At 41.9% G+C, this 22,311-nt stretch overlaps 1 pseudogene; it reads right to left on the bottom strand.

The window, feature by feature from the left end:
* Positions 1–802: 802 nt before the first annotated feature.
* Positions 803–981, bottom strand: LOC120933969 (annotated as a pseudogene).
* Positions 982–22,311: the final 21,330 nt, after the last annotated feature.

Here is a 22,311-nt window from a genome sequence, read left to right as displayed (position 1 = left end):
GAAAGCTTTGTGGATCGCCTTAAGTGCTAATTTGCATACTAGAAACGGCATTTCGACTGGAAATGCCCCCAGCGGCGGATGCGGTACTGCATCCTAAGATTCGGCAGTGTAATTCAATTACACATGCCGGATCTTCTGCCTAACTTTGGAAAAAGCCTTTTGAGGATCGTTTCCAAAGTTACACACAGACTGAACAGCAGTTAAGTCGGCGTATCTCTTTTGAGGATCTGGCCCAAGGTGTACAAACGTGCACCAACAAAAAAAGACATAAAAGTGACACACGGGGTAAAATAAAAAAGAAAGTGGGGGAGAAGGAAGGTGGGAGATGTGAGTAGAAAGTGACCATCGTGCAATACGATGACTGGCCCTCCAGCCAGGAAACAAAAATTCCTCTGGTCCCAGCCAAAAGGCCCGGCCCTAGAGGCAGGTGGTAAAAAAGTGTATGTGGAGATGTGACCAAGGTGCCATACAGGTAAGTGCCCTCTCAAACACTTGTGCAGGTATGGCACCCCTGGACTGCCACTCCAGGGGCACTATCTCCAAAGGCTTTTCAATGGACCCTGGCCCACAGCCCGAACCAGCAGCACCCATCCCAGCCAGGAAGGTAGGAGCTCTGAGAGATTGGGGAGAGCCCACACCAATAGGCTACTCCCACTACTCCTATCACTCCCACCTAATCACATTCAGGAAATACTAACCGCTCCCCCCAAGGGGAAGGAGGAGCTAGTGTTCTCTCCCGAACAACTGACCGGGGCAGGCACCACAAAATCCAGGCCAGAGGCCCGGCCCCTCAGCTTCGACCTCATGTTTCTCCGTCCAAATCAGAAGGCTTCCACCTCCATGCCAGCAGGTTTAGCATCTGCCAACCGCCATCCCTTTCCACCTCGCTGTGTACTGAGGACGGTTAGCATAGCACCACCTACTGGAAACTGATAAGAACAGATACTACACTTGATCTTAGCCAAAAGGCCGAGAAGCATGAAATAATTGTCCAATTTAATCTTTTAACATATGAACTGAATTTTAATGCTTAGCTATATGAGGAATGGTTCTGAGTTTTTGACTATAGTAGCTCACCTTATGGTGAGCACATATTTTGCATACAAAACAATATGGTTTTTGACTATAGTAGCACACCTTATGGTGAGCATATATGTGTTATATACGAAACAATATGGTATGCATAATATATGAGGTAAACAATAAATAAATGGGACAACGTGCTAAGACAGCCTACCAGTGGTTGAATAAAATTATTAAATTGTACTCGGAGTCAACCTGTGGATGGAACGGACAAAGAACACAGAACCCGAGAACATTGACCTGAAGTGTGCCGAGGTCACCTGGTTGGTATGCCTAAAAGGGGGCATACCCAAGGATGAAAATGAAATTAAACTAGAAAATGCATTCCCTGAGGAAAATGCGAGTGGGAATGCTGAATTGCTGAGCCCGCACCAAAGCCATTCACCATAACCACTACACTATCTTTAGGACACACAGCTCCTTTCTCTATCTGCAAAGTAGAGAGTATGCTGACTTCCTGGTCGCCCCTCCCCCCTCAAGAGGTTTCCCCTCCCCCCAGGTCAGTGAGGAGGAATATTGCACTGAGGTAGAAAGCTATTTATGGAAAGAAATTCCATTACAAACGCCTTTTAATTCACAGACCAATACATTAATTACGCCTCCAAACAAAACGTAATAAATCCACAACCGTACATGCGATCGATACAGCGACTTCACCGTTTGAAAGACACGGCCCTTGTGAACGCATCGATATGAAATTTATGTTGATAAACTTAAAATTGTGGCCATGCCAGCGATTTAGAAAAGAGCGTCTTTGTGTGTTTTGCAGGAAAATTTTTTAAATTTTTAACATGGACGGTCAATGAGAGTGGTTTTGTCACTCTTGTCCTTTAGAAGCTCCTGGAACTAAAACTAAAATACGTATCACAAAACTGATCACATTGCCTGAAACCAGACAAGCATACCTACGTTTTGATATATAAATTGTGTATGACAAGTAGATCTTGTGGGCGTGAGAGCAATTTGTTCGCCCTTTTTTTAAAGATAATTTTTGTTTTCAAAGATCTCCACTCTAAAGGTCACATGACACACTCTAAATCCCTTCCATAGGGTTACATTATAACCGATTCCATTTTCTGAAAAAATCGCTAAACGTAAATTGCGTTTTCACAAAAACCGTAAAAGATATCAATCTGAAAAGTCATGTTTGGATAGCTGAATATTTTGTGACCGCTTTAAAGTTTGTTTGGTGTCTGTAAGTGAAAGTATGAAGGAGCTGAAACTTTTGGCAGAACGTGTGTTTTGAAGCAGGAAAAAGGATGTTCTCATTGACTTCAATGTTAAAAAAAAGTGTCTAAAAGCTTAATATTTTAAAAAGTATAAATAGTACAAAAAAACTTGAAGAAGTCCCATCGTTAGCTGAACGAGATGAACATTTTAAAAGTTGAATGGTCTCAATAGCTGAAAGTATGCAGGAGTTACGCAGAGCCAAAAAACGTACGGAATAAAATTAAGAAGAAGAACTAGAAAATGCATTCCCTGAGGAAAATGCGAGTGGGAATGCTGAATTGCTGAGCCCGCACCAAAGCCATTCACCATAACCACTACACTATCTTTAGGACACACAGCTCCTTTCTCTATCTGCAAAGTAGAGAGTATGCTGACTTCCTGGTCGCCCCTCCCCCTCAAGAGGTTTCCCCTCCCCCCAGGTCAGTGAGGAGGAATATTGCCCTGAGGTAAGGAAAGTTATTTATGGAAAGAAATTCCATTACAAACGCCTTTTAATTCACAGACCAATTCATGAATTACGCCTCCAAACAAAACGTAATAAATCCACAACCGTACATGCGATCGATACAGCGACTTCACCGTTTGAAAGACACGGCCCTTGTGAACGCATCGATATGAAATTTATGTTGATAAACTTAAAAATGTGGCCATGTCAGCGATTTAGAAAAGAGCGTCTTTGTGTGTTTTGCAGAAACATTTTTTAGACTTTTTAACATGACTCTTGTCCTTTAGAAGCTCCTGGAACTAAAACTAAAATACGTATCACAAAACTGATCACATTGCCTGAAACCAGACAAGCATACCTACGTTTTGATATATAAATTGTGTATGACAAGTAGATCGTGTGGGCGTGAGAGCAATTTGTTCCCCCTTTTTTTAAAGATAATATTTTTTGTGGATGATCTCCACTCTAAAGGTCACATGACACACTCTAAACCTGCTCCATAGGATTACATTATAACCGATAAAAAAATCACTAAACGTAAATTGCGTTTTCACAAAAACCGTAAAAGATATCAATCTAAAAAGTCATGTTTGGATAGCTGAATATTTTGTGACCGCTTTAAAGTTTGTTTGGTGTCTGTAAGTGAAAGTATGAAGGAGCTGAAACTTTTGGCAGAACGTGTGTTTTGAAGCGGTAAAAAGCATGTTCTCATTGACTTCAATGTTAAAAAAAAGTGTCTAAAAGCTTAATATTTTAAAAAGTATAAATAGTACAAAAAAACTTGAAGAAGTCCCATCGTTAGCTGAATGAGACGAACATTTTAAAAGTTAAATGGTCTCAATAGCTGAAAGTATGCAGAAGTTACGCAGAGCCAAAAAACGTACGGAATAAAATTAAAATTAAGAATAATAAAAAACGAATATCAATACTGGGAATGCTTATTAAAGCATTCCCACTAATAATAAAAAACGAATATCAATACTGGGAATGCTTATTAAAGCATTCCCACTAATTAAATAAAGGAAAAAAGGGGAACGGGTGGGTGGGACACGAGAACCAGACGACAAAGCAGGAGGAGGTGAAAGGAGGGCAGGCTTTATACGGCCTGACTCCTCCTACAAACACAGACTGACCAGCGGTCAGCCTTTTACTTGTACTCGGAGTCAACCTGTGGATTTAATGGACAAAGAACACAGAACCCGAGAACATTGACCTGAAGTGTGCCGAGGTCACCTGGTCGGTATGCCTAAAAGGGGGCAAAAATAAAATACAGTAGGGTGAAAGTTAACCAAAAATGTATTGCAAGCAATGATGGACATTCAATCTGACAAATTGACAAACACTTGAGACATTTTGACCAGAGGCTCTGGAATATACCTTGCGTAACATGATGACTTCCATCTACCCAATTTCTGGATAATATGGGTCGGAACCACCTGGCGTGATGCTGCGGATGCTGTGCCTATCCTGAAGGAATGGCCAGAGTACACCTTGGGGTCCAGACCCAGATTAGCCAAAAGGATACGGCAGTGAAGAATAAACTGTGCCGCGGAGAGGGAGCACAAGGGAAAGGCAATAGAGGACCATCTCTGGGTTTGTCAGACAAAGCACTGGTGAGCTGGTCTAAAACCAACACCGGGCACCATGCCTTGCAGGTCTCAAAAAAACCTGATATCCATGCCCACTCCTGTCTGCTGTGTCTTGCAAGCATGCAGATGCAAACAGAAGTGGCCGGGGTGTCTCACTAATTGACTGACCAAGAGAACACACGACCCTGGGCCAGAAACCGTGAACTCTCCTGGCCTCAAGAAACTGTAAAATGACAGGTAAATTGCCGCCTTGAGCACTAGGCTAGGCAAGAACCCAAACGGGGACCTTGTGAGGATATCAGACATACCCCGGAAAACCTGACCTGAGATAGGAAGCCTATTGACCATGGCTGGGGGTCTGCTCTTCTGGATGCCTCTGAGGATGGCTTTGATAGGGTGTGCTGAAAAAATGGAGGGTCTATTAGGGTTAACCAAGGACATAAAGTGCTGAATACCAGCGAGATATGTCCTAATGGTACCATGGGCCAACTTAAGTTGAGAGTGGCAAAAAGCAGTAAACGCTAGCAGGTACTGGATATCAAAATGATCAGGGCTTGTAAAACTCAACCGGAAAGCCTGAAAAGCATTCCAGGCAGTACGGTAAGCTTTGCTGGTGTTGACGGATAAGGATTTATTGATCAAGGCCGCTGCATCCGCTTGATGGGAACTTAATCCAACACTAGTTGCTAGAATCGTGGTGAAGGTGTAGCGCAGGTGTCTGCGTCCGGGACCTGCTGAAGAAATAGTGGGAAATTAAACCGGGATAACGCATCAGCTGCTACGTTATGAGTACCACTGACAAACCTACAATGCAAATGAAAATTGAACCAGCGAGACAACCAAACGAGCCTACGCACAAACCCCATGATCCGGAACGACTTGGACCTGCCACTGTTGATGATTTCAGAGGTTGCTTGGTTGTCTGTAGAAAAAAATACTGTCTGCCCTGCCCACAAATGCCCCCATACCTGAGCCGCTGCCACTATAGGGTAAATTTTAAACATTGCAAAGGTCTCTTCAAACCAAGGAATTGCCAAGACTTCCTCAGACCAAGACCCTGCCAGCCAGTGCGAGCCAAAAATGGCCGCATAACTTTTGGAGGCTGCTGCATCTGTGGACACCCGAGGGGAAAAACTGGACACTGTACGGATGAACATGGAAACCCCATTCCACCCTTGGGGGAACTCATCCCACATCAGGAGATCTGACAGAGCGGATGGATCCAGGATAACCCGAGACTCCAAACTAGGGGCAGAAGGTAATAATGACAGTAATTTGGCGATGAAAGTCCTACCCTGGGGAATGATTCTCATCGCAAAATTTAACATGCCAAGTAGCGACTGTAACTCCAACCTAGTGCACACTCGAGAGACTGAAAAGGCATGAATACGATCCCTGATCCTAACCAGCTTATCTGGAGGAAGACTGGCCTGCATGGATTGTGTATCCAGCGTGATACCCAAAATAGTCAGTCTAGTAACGGGACCTTCCATTTTCTTTACTGCCAGTGGGACATTCAGAGCTGAAAAGACGGCAGTGAGCTTCAGAAGGTCGGTGGGCCTCTGAACACCACTTTCAATGAGGAGAAAATCATCAAGGTAATGAATTACCTTGTTACAATTTTCCCTGTGTGTCAGGATCCAGCTAAGGGCCTGGGAAAATGAGTCAAACAACCAAGGGCTGCTTTTGGACCCAAAGGTAAGCTTGGTAGAAAAATAGTAATTCCCCCTCCACCTGATCTCATGCCATTGCCAAAGTAATGGTAAAATTGGCAGCAGCTTAAAAGTGTCAGCAATGTCCGCTTTACACAGCCAGGCGCCTGAGCCCACCCTGATAATAGACTGAATGGCCTGATCAACTGAAGCGTATTTAAGGGGAAAACTCTTCCGACGGTATCAAAGAATTGAGGCTAGGTGTATGTGAAGAATGAGGGGCAGACAAGTCATAAATCAAACGTGGTTTATTGAAAAACTTCCCTCTCACCAACCCCAGTGGGTTAACCCTCCAAACTTGAAAAGGTGGTGTGGTGAATGGCCCGATAATGAAACCCTTATCTAATTCAGATTGCAAAAGCAGGTCCAACGCTTCGTAGTCTACTGCTGAAGACCTGAGGTTGGGACATTCCACACTAACTGACGGCAAGGACACTAATCCGGTGTGGAACCCTTCCGAAAACCCCTTAACCAAGAAACAGCTCAAGGTAGGTGACGGATGGCCGGCTAAGCACTCTTGTAAAAAAGCCACATTGATGCGGCTTAGTCACGAGGCTTTGGACTGCCTAAGTGAACAGGCCGACTTGCGGTGAGCCCTGAAACACCCTGTACAAATATGCAACAGATGGCACTGGCTGAAATTACATGTACCAAGGTTGTAGTTATTACATAACTGAGACTTGCCAAGAAAATGAATGGGCCGGCCTAATTTGTCCACTGGAGCAGGAAGGCCTGGGGACGGAAGAGGTGCACCCGACCCGATGGATGTGCTGGGTAGGGCAGGAACCTCTGAATTAGTGCACCAGTATGCTGTATGTGAGGATGACTGACACGTGGCACACACAGGGGATCTGAGCCCAGCGAAGTGCCGGCTACCTGAAATTGGGCAAAAGAAGCCGCGGCCTTGGCAGAAAAAGAGCGGTGATAATCATAAAAGTTGGACCCCCCATACTTGTGGCCTAACTCGACCACAGTAAAGAGATACAGGTCCAACTTCTCCCTCCTAAGTGGACTGGTAGAGCATATGATGTCTCTGTAGAGACTGAAGGCCAGGACAAACTCAGGGATGGATAATTTTCGATTAAGCCTGTGATCCCTGGTTTTGACCACCACTGAAAAATCCCCGCAAGCGTAGGACCTGTTGTCTGCTACGTTGTGCGCCGCAATCAACAGGGACGCCAGATTGACAACCTTGCCCTCCAGGATGTCCTTTTTGATGTTAGCGGGGATAAAATGTGCTGGAGAAACTGGGGGAGCAGAAGGATTACCTGGGCCTGCTGGAACTGGACTGGGAACCGGGGGAGTACCGGAATCTGCAACAGCCCCTGGACCCGCAGTAACTGCTGGAGCTATGATAGGTGGATTCTCTAACACCTCCACTCTATCTCGTAGATCCTGACATGATGTAGCCAGGGAACTGAGGGTAGTATGGATTTGAGCTAACAAAGTGACTTCAGTCCGCAGTGTAATTTGCTACGCACTAGCATCCGATGTCCTTGGAAAAAGCAACCTAAAGAGCTGGGCTTTCTGGGTGGATGCCGGGAAAGGAATTCCCCTGTTACGAAGTTCCATCATAAGTCTTGGGACGGTCCAGGTCCTGAGAGAAGGTGAGCTGACGTGCTCCGACCCCCTAGCTGGAGAAGGCGGGTTAGAGGCGAAATCCCCAATGTCTGCAGCCTGCGACATGACCTGTACAACCGAAAAAACACACCAGATATAACCAAGAATAAGATGACTGACCCCCACTAGCTAGTGACCAATGGCCACCCCACCTGAGAGTATGTGAATATGAACAAAATGAAGCAACCTAAGTAATAAACAGGCCGAGTTACCTGTGGCATAACAGGTGAATTAAAAATGTAAACTCAGGCCTTGAAACCTGAAAACGTGTCAGGCCATGTATGTGTGAGATAACATTTAATGAAACGAGATGTAATGTATGTGCCATGGATGAGGAGACTTGCCACTGAACAAGCCAATTAAAAACGAACAGCTCAATCCATGTGAACCTATAAACATGATAGGAAACGTGCAGTGGAGCCGCTTGGACCTGCCCATAAATGTCGATGAACTAGGTAAGCATGAAAATAGAAATGAAGAACATAAATGACACAAGATTGTGCGAGAAATGTAAGTGGCCATGAGAACCGTGATAACGTTACTGACACGAGCATGTGGGTTGTCATGAGAGAAGTGGCTGCGTGAGAACGTAAATCGCATGAGAAAACGTAAAATCGCATGAGAAAACGTCAAATCGCATGAGAAACCTAAATTGCATGAGAAACGTAAATTCCATGAGACATGTGAGAAAACGTGAGTTGAACGTGATACGTAAGCTGCGTGAGAAACAGATGAGGAGACTTGCCACTGAACAAGCCAATTAAAAACGAAAACCTCAATCTGCTGAAACCCATAGATGTGATGGGTAACGTGCAGTGGAAACCTAGATATGCCCGCTGTGTGAAAACGTGTCACATATGGCAATACGTACCTGACCAGCTTGGAACACCACCGCTGGGGAAAGAAACAATATATTGCAACTATTAAGAAAACATGAGACCCTGAACCATCATCCCTATGTACCCTCTCTTATGTTTAAAACAAGACGTTACTCCTAAACAGGAGTGAGGGAAGCAACCATACCTACCTGACCGGAACAAAATAAAGGAAAACCACCAAGGAATGCAACTCTGTGCTTCCGGAAGAATGAAGGAGAACCAACTAAAAGGAAAAAAGGAACATGCAACCTAATATACATCAATCAAGGAGCAAGAACATTTATGCGCACAGAAACAACCGAGCCCATGCCCTAAATGTCAGTGTAGGGTTAACGTGTGGGGCCTGCCTACATGGCCCCTCCCCAGGACAACCCAGGGAGACACCGACTGAGCACCTGGAGAGGGTCTCTACGGCACTACCCCTGTAAAACCAGCATGACTTGAGCCTCCAGCAGAAGTCCCTTTGGATTTTCCAGCTGACAGTCAAATCTGTAAATAGGAATATGTTCATCAACCAGCCAAACCGAGAAGACAAGCCCCCCACCCCTAGGCCTACCTCATGATCCCTGTGACCGTGCTGAGCCGCCCTCAATGGAAATGGCCGTGACCTGAAAAAGACCCCAACAGGCAACCCCCCCCCGCCGTATACTGCGTAAAGAAACAGATGGGAAGACCGCCTGACCCTGCCAAGGAAAACACTGCCAATGTCTGCAAGACAGGCAGAGAAAAACACTGCCGACAACGACCTCCTCGCACAGTCCGAGACCAGAAGTGACATCAGCGTCACCCGGGATTGATGTCAGTGGCCCGGAAGTGACACGAGAACCAGACGACAACAGAGGAGGAGGTGAAAGGGCAGGCTTTATACGGCCTGACTCCTCCTACAAATACAGGCTGACCTGCGGTTTCACTTGTTGCCCTATCTTCCAGAATAGTTTCTTCCTATATCCTTTTTATATTATTTTATTATGATTTTATATAGTTTTATCATGTATTTTTTATTGATCATATATAATAACGTAGTAGACAGTATTACCAGTCATTTGTTTTTTTGATATGTAATGTATTAAGTTTTTTAGAATGAGTCTAGCAAAATTTGTTAATAATCATTCATTATTATTTAAATATTTGTGCTATAGCATAGCTTGGTGCTTATGTGCAATACCACATGTTAAATTATATCTAAGCTGAATGAAAATAGAGTACTTTGTATGTGAATATGGTAGCTCCTTGTGAAAGGATCTATGTTCCAGTTTGTACTTACGTGGTGTTCGGAATATTGTGGACACAGGGACAGAAGGTGAGCGCATACACCATTGAATAGTCTCCTCTTGTGTTTTACATGGGGGTATAAGAGGATCTGTAAGCACTTCACGGTGGACACCGGATCAGAGAGTAACGTTTCAAGGTAGAGGAGCGGGTGAGAGTGATATCTAAGCTATACACCATGGGTCCACCGTGACCACACTATATACTACTACAGACATTTTCTCCAAGAGTTGTTTGCTGTGATTTTACTTGCTGGCTTTGAAGTGATGTGAGTGTAATGGTTAAAGTTTTTCACATAGTGTTTTATTAAACTGGTTTTACAATATTACACTATTTGGAGCACTTTTTATTTACATGTAGAGAGATCCTATTTACATGCTTGCGGCTGGATAACGGAGATCAGCTAACCCTGTCTGTGTGGTCTAAAGCGATTTTTGACAAGCACGAGAGTGTAAGGCATAAATATCTGGTGAGTGTGCTATCCAAAGGGAGCGGAATCACTGGCACTTGGTGGTGTGGTGGAAGATCAGAAAAGTTCAAACTGGATCAACTCTTTTTCGGGTGGATTTCATTATGCTTATGAACTTTTTTATTGAATATAGTGTTATTTCACTTGTCACAGGGTGATATTGTTTCACTGATAATTTGAATTATCACATTGTTATCATTTTCATACGTGGTACAATTTAAAGTATCGCTATAAAGTTGTCTTTATTACATTTTTAGGTTTATCTTTGCATTTTTTTGGAGTTCCATACACATGAGTGTAATTTAGCGCCACTTAAAAGTGAAAAAATAAGTTTGGATAAAGGAAGAAACTACAGTCACATTTTTTTTTAATTATTGATATATTTCTTTATATTACACTGTCCCTTTTGATCAGATTTTTTTTTCACTTTTATTGCTGTCCTAAGGAATGTAAACGTCCCCCGTGACAGTAATAGGCGGTGACAGGTACTCTTTATGGAGAGATCTGGGGTCTATTGACTGTTTTGAATACTGCAATTTTTTTTTTAATTTGTCACCGTTAACTCTTCAGTAAACCATTACTAGATCCGAAACCCAATCAAAGCTGATTCTAGCTTTGTTTGGGCCTCCGGCCAGCCGGTGGACGTGTTGGCTGTTTGCTCAGGCCTCCCAATGGGACAGGAGAGCCGCAGAAGGTGGCGGGAGGGGGGACATCCCCTCCTGCTGCTTGGGATAACAGCCGAGCAGCTTTTTTTAGCCGCATCAGTTGTTATCCTAAGAAAGCCAACCGCCGGCTTAAGAAAAGTTGTTATGTATACTGATTTCTTCATTACAGGGCTAGATAGGAAAGACCCCATACACACTATTAGATTTTTTGCAGATTTTTGTCTTCAGATTTACCAAAACCTTGTAGTGCATGGGCCTGCCTGATTGCATATAAAGTGAAACATATATTATGGTTTTGGGAAATCTGAGGATAAAAATCTGCAGAAAATCTAATAGTGTGTATGGGATCATAAAAAACAAGTAAAAAATGCGCAGTGAAAGCAATACAACAGTCAGCATAATGGGTACACAAAGAGTGGGCAGTGTCAGCAAACAATAGAATCCAAAGTCTGACAATGGGGTTAAAAAGTCTGCAAAGCGGTAAGATTATGATGGGGGTACACACATTCAAGGCTACCGTCAGAGGGGAACAGAAACCATGTTCCAATTCTATAGGAAAACGACAAGGGAAGAGCTGGGTGTAGTAGTTTAAAACACAATTTTATTGTAAACATTAGTATTGGTCACTCACATTTTATAGGTGACAGGTAAGCATGTAAAAACTTCCATGGAGGGGAGGAGATGTATCATCCGGTCCGTCGCTCACTTCCTGGTACTGCAGGGCGCTGTGTCGTGGAGTAGTCTTATCACCACTGATGGAGGAAGCCGGGTGCGATGGAAGGACCTCAAACAAGGCTTGGGGCGCTGATGGAAGGCAGGCGGAGGGTGATGATGTCACCGGGTATGCAACGCGTTTCCGAGTGAACGGGCAGCGTGTGACATGGCTGCCGCACTCCTTTCTCAAGCTGTAGGAGGGGGAGCGTGGACCTAGATTTATGTTGCAGGGATGGGGAGGAGACAGGGCGGAACAAACGGGTAATGGGATGAGTAGTGGATAGGGGCTCTTGTATGGGAGAAATTGGTAAACAAAGCTAACTGTAGTAGTGGTGAAAGAGGAGTAATTTTATTTTTTTATTTTAAATGGGCAGTTCACACGGTATATGGTATCTGACATCTAAGGCGCACAGTATATGGGATCTGACATCTGAGGTCCTGTTGAGACAGGACGGGGATAAATGACGGGGAAAATTTAAATTAAAACAATGAAATATATAACATATAGGGTGGGTGTGGGGGAGATGAAGCAAGGGGAGTGTAGGGGGGGGGGGGGCAGGTTTTGGGAGGGTGTTGAGCTATAAAAGCTGGAAATTGATCTAAATAAGTTGGCGATATAATTAAAGGTTAGTAATTACTACATGTAATGTAGAGGCATTAGTATAAGGGGGTGGGGGAGATCTGGCAGAATGAGGAATTAGGAGTTTTGTAAAATAACACTAGTACAAATGATGAATGGATGAAAGGAGTTGTTAGCATAAAGTGGAGTAGTTAGCATAAAGTGGGGGGAAAAAAATGTGTATAACCTTTATTTGGCTGGGGGGGGGAGCGGGCGCGGGGGACGGCCGTGGGTGCTAACTACTAGGACTGGGGGATGTCACAGCTGATTAGGAAAATACATGTACAGAAATACAGTTTAGATGCACTCTCGCCCGGAGGCATTAATGAGAGTATATTGCCACCATTTTATAATAATTTTTATAACATTTTTTATAATATTCTTATAACTTTCATGATATAATGATCTTCTATAACAATTTTACCCAATAATTTTATTATATATCTTCATAATAATCTAACTATAATCCCCATATTTTACTTAAATAGTAATCAAATTAGTTTGTTATGCTTCCTTTCCCGTCATACCCCCCCCCCCCCCCTACATAATCTCTTCTTCTTTTTCTCCCCCCTTCGCCCAATAAATACATGCTTACCTGTCACCTCTAAAATGTGAGTGACCAATACTAATGTCTACAATAAAATTGTGTTTTAAACTACTACACCCAGAGGCGCCTCTTCCTATACGTTTTCCTATAGAATTGGAACATTGTTGCTGTTCCCCTCTGACGGCAGCCTTGAGTGCGTGTACCCCCATCAAAATCTTACCACTTTTCAGACTTTTTAACCCCATTGTCAGACTTTGGATTCTATTGCTTGCTGACATTGCCCACTCTTTGTGTACCCATTATGCTGACTTGATGCCTGTTGTATTGGTTTCACTGTGCATTTTTTACTTGTTTTTTACTGTACCACGAACCTCTTTGAAGTACTGGTCTGCAGCATCAATTTCCCAGCATACACATATCTTACTTTGTTTTTAGCTTATCCTAATTGTTATTTTATTACGCCAGTTTATTTTACTGTTTCTTTATTGTCCTGTAAATGCACGGCTTGTCTAACCTCATTTAACCCATGAATGGACGTTTAATGGAGATATGTGTGCATATGGACACATATGTATGTGAATGCCCCCACTCACACATATAACGTACCTTTGTCACATACATACCAATAATAACTGTTGCACATTTTTTATCCGCCCCGTGCACATTATCTCATTACCTTGCCACCTGTCACAATTTTACCCTCTATTCCATCATCATGGCTATTATTACCACTATAGAAACCAACAGGCATATGATTTTAGAACAGATATATTCTATGTTGACCAATATAAGTTTTACCGATGACGCTAAACTTTCTGGTAAGACACGTTATACTCTATGTGGTAAATTCAAAAAACTTGAAAGATTGATCCAAACCACAAATCAGCAGTGGTGGGATCAATTCTTTCTATCCCAATATATAGACACTAAAGCCTCACCTAGAGGCCTAAGGGTTATGAAAGAATGTCCAATATTTTTAGACAACGAGAGTTCTAAAGAATGGGCCAATATTGCAGAATTCTGCACAGCCAAATGGATGATAATACTCATCACCCATAGGAACAACAGATTTAAGACATTTAAAAGTCAACTTCAAATCGTTATAGATGAAATTACCAGCTACCAACTATCCATCCCATTTAGCTGGCTAGAAGTTCTAAAAAACAATACCAAACAAGATGAGAATCAGCTCATCAGTATGAAAATAGGAAAATTTAAGCGAGACATTGATGATTACAATTCAGATCGCATCTTCTCATGGAACAGAAAGAACCCTCAACAAACCACCATAGTTCCCACACGTGCAAACCTCACTTCATCTCAGGTACCTCCGCCTCCACATCATCATCCCCCTCCACCACTTATGAGCTTACGGCTCCACCATCATCCTGTACCTAACAGACATCTTAGGGAGCCACCAGTCTCCCACACCGCTGTGCCACCAGTTTGGACCAAGCCCCATACTCCCAGACGTCACCCAGGTCTTCATAAGACAAGAACATGTAATAAAGATAAAAACTATGGACTTATCACAGCCCTTAATCATTTTTACAACAGGCCCACTGGTCATGAACCAAATTTGGCCTCCACCACCCTTACTACTTCAAGCAACAAAAGTATTCCCTCGAATCATCCTCATCCAGCAGATAACACTGTTCCCTCCACCAGTAACGGTCACATGGAACATGTACAGTAGACCAGGAATCATCAAATTCCAGTGTCTTCACCTCCACTGATACCCCCATCCCTTCTACTAACGTTTCCACACCATCATCTTTTTTAGCATCCAGTCCTCCTCTGGTACCAACCTTGAGAAAAATAAAACTCACAGAAGAGGCTGTAGAAGAGGACGAAGAAAACGATCACTTCAAAACCCAGAAATACCAAAAACTGTAAAAATCTTTAACCTTTCTTCTCATAGTCTCTCCACAGCTGACACCTCCCTTCTCAGTCGTGGTCTCAGCTTCGCACCCATTAACAAACCCAATCCTTTTCTCCTCTTCAAGGATCTGAATCACTACATACGCAACCTCACCTTAAAGAGATACTACCATATCAAACAAGAAAAAGATAAACTCAATATTACCCCTTCCCCAATGCTATCTGCTCCTGATCCTTTTGAATTCTCCACCGATTTACTTACAGTGACAGTATGTCCAATGAGAAAGACTTTTTGAGACTCTATACTCAACACCCCGCCACATCACCTCCAATTATTCCCTTATCATTAAAACCCAAATCTATATTTTTTCCCGACACATTCTAAAGGTCCTTACCTAGAAAGCTTCTATAGAGTGGTTTATGCTGATTTAGTTAAATTGTGAAATTCTACATCCAGGCCCAAACATAACAATCTGTTACCGTCAGAGATTAAAGCCTTAGACATACTAATACATGCTGACAACATTGTAATCAAATCAGCCGACAAAGGGGGAGGAATTGTACTCCTTAATAAGACAGCTTACCTAAAAGAAGCACATAGACTCTTATCTGACAAAATAACCTACATGAAGCTCAAGAGTGATCCGACGTCAGATTTAGCTAAAGAAGCCTACACCTTGATTTCAGAGGCACTTAAGGACAAGATCATCACCAAAACAGAAAGTTCATTCCTACAGAAAAATTTCTTCCAGATTCCTTACTTTTACTACCTACCGAAAATACACAAAAATTCAGTTGACCCCCCTGGAAGACCTATCGTGGCAGCAATGGATAGTGTTACCACAGGCTTCAGCCTTTGCATAGACTAATTTCTGCAGCCAATTGTCTTCCAACTACAATCCTATATACGCGACAGCACACATTTACATTAGCTCTTGTCTCCTTACAAGTGGGAACCAACCTACACATGGCTCTCACTTGACGTCTGTTCGCTGTATACTTCAATTTCACACTCCTTTGGACTGATGGCACTATAGCAATTTTTGCTCAAGGGAACCAATAATCTATCCTCACCAAGCAGACTTCATCATCCAAGCCACCAAATTTTGTCTAACCCGCAATTACTTCACCTTTGATGGAGACTTTTACCATCAAGTACAAGGTACAGCAATGGGGGATAATTTTGCCCCCTCATACGCTAACCTTGCTATGGGTTTCTGGGAAAACCACCACATTTACATCAATAACCCATATGCAGCCAATATCGTCTTCTTTGGGCGTTATATCGACGATATTATATCATCTGGGATGGTTCCCCAGACCTCATTCCACCCTTTGTTGAATATTGCAATAATAACAACTATTATTTGTTTCCAACTCCTCCTCCATGGCCTTCTTGGATCTCGAACTTGGACATGATGAACACACCATCAGCGCCAAAAATTACACAAAACCGACGGCAGGTAATTCCTACTTACATTTTAAAAGCTGCCACTTACCCAAATGGATCAATAACATCCTTAAGGGCCAATTCTGTCGCCTACGACAAAAATTGTACAAAAGACTCTGATTACGTAGAACTCAGCAAAAACTTTAAAAATACGTTTATTGAAAAACGGTACCCCGAGATCCTGATTGAGGAAGCGTTTAACTTCTACCTACATGGAAAACCACCCAAAACCAACAAAGTTACAGATGATTGTTCCACTAGGTTTGTCACCACTTTTCATCACAAATATAAAAATATGGAAGGAATACTTTCCAAACACTGGGATATTCTACTCCAGGATCCTCACCTAAAATCTATTCTAAAATCACTTACAGGAGAGCCCCCAATCTAAAAAATAAAATCGCTCCCAGCAAACTAAAATCCACTCTAAATCCACCCTCCATACCCAACCTTATACCCCTGGTAGGTATGTACCAATGTCGGAAACCTCAGTGCAAAACATTTCGCTTCGTCCAACATGGACAAAAAACATTTAACACAAAAGGCAAAACCTATTTACTCAAAGAATTTTACAATTGCTCCTCTGATTTTGTGGTATATGGACTAAGCTGCCCTTGTGGCCTTATGTACATAGGTCGAACCATACGACCTTTAAGACAAAGGTTCGGCAAACATAGGAGGAATATAGAGGGTGGCACAGACCCTCACAGTGTACCTAAACACTTTACTATGACACACCAACAATCAACTTCAGGACTTCAGGTATGGGTGATCGAACAAATAGACAAATCACTTTCAGCAGCAGAAAGATTAAAAAAACTGTGCGCCCGAGAGACTTACTGGATCTACAGCTTAGATGAATATCGAAATTGCCACCATTTTATAATAATTTTTATAACATTTTTATAATATTCTTATAACTTTCATGATATCTTCTATAACAATTTTACCCAATAATTGTATTATATATCTTCATAATAATCTAACTATAATCCCCATATTTTACTGAAATAGTAATCTAAATAGTTTGTTATGCTTCCTTTCCCGTCATACCCCCCTAAATAATCTCTTCTTCTTTTTCTCCCCCTCCTCCGCCAAATAAATAACCTAACCATCTTTTTGGCTAACTTTATACATTTCTATTTTCAGGTGTCTAATAACAAAAGGCCCATCTATAGTCTGGGGGTTGGCGGGAGTAAGTATAATTTGCCCCCCTTCTTCCTTCCCCTCCCCCCTCTTTTCTCCCCCCCCTCTTCCCCTCGCCCCCCCCCCTCCCCCACCCCCTTCTTCCTCTCCTCCCCCCCATCCCCCCCTTTCTTTCCTCCTCCTCCTCCCCCTCTTCCTCTCCTTCCCCCATCCCTTTTCTTTCCTCTCCCCCCCCTATTCGCGTGTACATATGCGTATGTATATGCATATATTTTTGTGTGTGTGTGTATATATGCATATGTATGTGCTCACCTGTATATATATTTGCATGGGTATATGATTCTCCCTATACTGTTGTGGTCCTTATTTATTTATCTATTTATGTTTATGCATCTGTATGCCTACACACTGTATTTATAATTTGTGATGTACCTTTTACGCCAATTTTACATGTGTGTTGTCTATCTGTTTTTTACCACACATTATATATTTCTGTACATGTATTTTCCTAATCAGCTGTGACATCCCCCAGTCCTAGTAGTTAGCGCCCCCACGCCCACTCCTTCCCCCCCGGCCGCCAAATAAAGGTCATACACATCCCCCCCCCCACTTTATGCTAACTACTCCACTTTATGCTAACAACTCCTTTCATCCATTCATCATTTGTACTATTATTATTTTACAAAATTCTACATTACATGTAGTAATTACTAACCTTTAATTATATCACCCACTTATTTAGATCAATCTCCAGCTTTTATAGCTCAAAACCCTCCCTCCCCCCACTCCCCTTGCTTCATCTCCCCCGCACCCACCCTATGTTATATATTTCATCAGCTGTTCATTGTTTTAATTTTGATTTTCCCCGTCATTTATCCTCGTCCTGTCTCAACAGGACCTCAGATGTCAGATCCCATATACTGTGTACCTTAGATGTCAGATACCATATACCGTGTGAACTGCCCATTTAAAATTTAAAATGAAAATTACTCCTTTTTCACCACTACTCCAGTTAGCTTTGTTTACCAATTTCTCCCGTACAAGAGCCACTATCCACTACTCCTCCCATTCCCCATTTGTTCTGCCCTGTCTCCTCCCCATCCCTGCAACGTAAATATAGCTCCGCGCTCCCCCTCCTACAGCTTGAAAAAGGAGTGCGGCTGGCGCCTCACACGCTGCCCGTTCACTCAGAAACGCGTCGCATATCCGGTGACGTCATCACCCTCCGCCTGCCTTCCATCAGCACCCCAAGCCTCGTTTGAGGTCCTTCCATCCCAGCCGGCTTCCTCCATCAGCAGTGATAAGACTATTCCATGACACAGCACCCTGCCGGACCAGGAAGTGAGCGACGGACCGGATGATACATCTCCTCCCCTCCATGGAAGTTTTTACATGCTTACCTGTCACCTCTAAAATGTGAGTGACCAATACTAATGTTTACAATAAAATTGTGTTTTAAACTACTACACCCAGAGGCGCCTCTTCCCTTGTTGCATTGGATCATAGTCTTAGATCGTGGATACCTGTAGCTGTAGCGATTTTACTTTAATGCCTAATGCCGCGTACACACGGTCGTTTTTTGTGATGAAAATTTTTTTTTTTAAAAACGTCATTTAAAATGACCATGTGTGGGGAAAACGTCGTTTTATGTCTTATGAAAAATGTAAGCATGTTCGAATTTTTTTTTTTGTCGTTTTTCAGGTGGTTTTTCAAAACGTCGTTTTTTGTGTCATAAAAAATGATTGTGTGTGGGCTAAAACAACGTTTTTAAACCCGCGCGAGCTCAGAAGCAAGTTATGACGCAAGCTTGAATGGAACAGTGTGCTGCCGTACGTGCTGAACGTAACCATGCTTTGCTAGAACATTTTGAAAAAACAATGGTGTGTAGGCAACGTAGTTTTTTAAAATGAGGTTTGAAAAACGTAGTTTTTTTTCATGAGAAAAAACAACGTTTTTTTACAAGACAAAAAACGACCGTGTGTACGTGGCATAATGAGTAAAATTACAATCATGTGCAGATAAAAACAAGGATTTTGCTTTTGATTGGATAATTAAACTGGATCTCTAAACAATTTATTCATATTTGATAGTTATTTGTGTACCATCACTTTACATTTTATATTAATTTTTTTTTAGCTGTTAGCTTAAATATTTGACATTTTATTTAAAACAAACGAGGGGTTGTTTTTTTGGAAGGTCCAGGATAGTTAAAATAAGCTTCTGTACTCCTTTAGGAGCCATTTACGGACCATTTTTCAGTTAAAAAACACTTACATTTCCTAACTTCTTATTCATTGCCCCTCAAACATGAGTGCCCTTGCCCCTCAAACATAAGTTATAAAAAAATATATATTTTTACATTTATAATGTCTGACAGCTATAGCTTATAAAACATATTTTGTTGTTTTGGAAAAAGTCAGTTGGAAAAACATCCCTCCAATGATCCCCAGTGTTTTCATTACGTGGCCTTCTAAAACATGTGCTACACTAAGACAATCCACAATCGTTCATTATTCTTGCAAAGCCTTTCCCCTTTGGTACACTATTAAATTATTAAGTACATAGCTGGAGTATTGTTCTATTGTTTGCTTGGAATAAACTGAAAATTACATTCTATAGAAATAGTAATATTGGGATGATTTGTCAAGCATTAGTGTAGAATTTATTTCATTATTTAAAAAAAATAGTTCTTCAGTTTGCTTCATTAAGTGTTGCAGGATAGTATTGAACTCACAAAAGTTGTCAAGGTGAAATATTAGTGAACAGGTACACAAGGTTTAAGGCTATATTAAAGCCTTGATTTTTTTATCCACTTCAGACCCAGAAGGATTTACCCACTTCCTGACCAAGCAATTTTTTGCGATACGGCACTGTGTTGCTTTAATTGACAATTGCACGGTCGTGTGACGCTGTACCCAAATTGATGTCCTTTTTTTCCCCACAAATAGAGATTTATTTTGGTGGTATTTGATCACCTCTGTGGTCTTTATTTTTTGCGCTATAAACAAAAAAAAAACTACTTTGAAAAAAATAAAAATAAATATTTTCTGCTATAAAACACACCCAATCAATACTAAAAAATCTAAATTTCTTAATTCAATTTAAACCAATTTGAATTCTGCAACATATTTTTGGTAAAAAAAACAAACACAATAAGCATATATTGGTTGGTTTGTGCAAAAGTTATAGCGTCTACAAAATAGGGGATAGATTTATGGCATTTTTTTTTCTTGTAGTGGCAGTGATCTGCAATTTTTAGCGGGGCTGCAACATTGGAGCAGAAATATTGGAAACCTAACTGATATTTTTGACACTTTTTTGGAAACCAGTGACATTATTACATCAGTGCTAAAAATATGCACTGACATTGTACTAATGGCACTGGCAGGGGCGATCAAGGGGTTAAATGTGTTCCCTCACTGTGTGTTCTAACTGTATCTGCCTGCAGATAATGTATCCACTAGACCTGCTGTTTGGCTCCCCCACTGGCCAATGGGCATGCAAATCGCTGTGTACGAGCCCGATGTAAACCTATGGCGATTTGGGCAGCTGAGCCAACCTGCCACAGTATAACTACAGTGGCTGGTCGGCAAGTGGTTAAATAACAAACATGTTATACTTACCTGCTCTGTGCAATGGTTTTGCACAAAGCAGCCCTCATTTCTCCTTTTCTTGGGTCCCACGCAAGAGCTCCTGACCCCTCTCTCCTGCCAGGTTCTCCCACAGCGAGCAGCTTGTTGTATGTGCACCCAAGCAGGCATGCTCCTGAACCTCGGCTCTGTGTGTCTGTTCACACATGGAGCTGCAGCTCAGCCCCACCCCCTCCATCTCTTGATTGGCTCACTGGCTGTGATTGACAGCAGCGGGAACCAAGGGTTCCCGCTGCTGCCAAAAGCCAATCAGGAATGCGAGTCCCCAGAGAGGCAAAAACCTTGTGCATTTACAACTATTTAAAGAAGTTTCCTTGATATAGTTGATTTGTAAAATGGAAAAGTGCAGGCAGTGCTTTAATATGCCATGAGAATGTGTGTCACTGAAAGAAAGACTGGGTCTTGAGTGTCGACATGAAACGTTGAAAGTTTTTTGTAAAAAAAAAACTAATCTAGACCCCAAAACAAAAAAATATATATTACAGCTTACTAGTCCTTAAATATGGTGCCTACTTTAGTATTCTTTGACTTATGCTTTGTTCCAATTCTTTTCACTGGGTAATGTGGAATTTCTGGCAAGATCAACATGTATTTTCTGTTGATGTTCTTAGACTAAAAATAATACAAATGCACCCACCATGTCTAAGGAGTGCACGTTATTAAATTTTTGTTTTTGGGTTTAGTTATACTGTATGTTAAGACAAAGATAGACCTAGTTCAAGAGACATGGTTGTGCATTTTATACAGATTTCACTAACCTGAAACGGTATAAAACTACCAGAATTCTCAGTAGCCTTGCTCTATGCAAAAGTGTGTATTGTATACTATGGTGTGCTGTCTATAAGTAAAACTTGCTAAACCACTGAGAAGGCAGCATGGTGACACAATGCTTAGCACTGCCTTGCAGCTCTGGATTCTAGAATCCATTATTGCTGTCCATATGGAGTTTTCCTGTTTTTTCTTGTTTGTGTGGGTTTCATTCATAATGCCTGGCTTTCCTCACACGGTAAAATACACACTGGAAGATTATTACCAGCTTAGTCCAATCCCCAATAGAGTACATATTTGTATGCTTGTATTTTTGTTAGGGGCATTGGACTACACACCTTCAAAGCCAGGTAATGTGAATTTAAAATAAGGAAAAAAAGTTGCGCTAACTATAAATAATGTAAACCAGTAGCAGCTAGCACCAACAAAAGACAATATTGTGTACAAAAAAGAAAAAAGAAAAAGTGCAGCGCTGAATATTCAGTGAAATGAATCAAAAAATATGGTAAATAATCAAAGTTCAGTGAAAAATCAATGAAATTTAAAAAAGAAAAAAGGGGGGGAGGAGGACACACC

This window comes from Rana temporaria, chromosome 3, assembly GCF_905171775.1.
Source record: "Rana temporaria chromosome 3, aRanTem1.1, whole genome shotgun sequence".
Lineage (NCBI taxonomy): Eukaryota > Metazoa > Chordata > Amphibia > Anura > Ranidae > Rana > Rana temporaria.
This window is presented reverse-complemented; position numbering and strand designations above follow the sequence as displayed.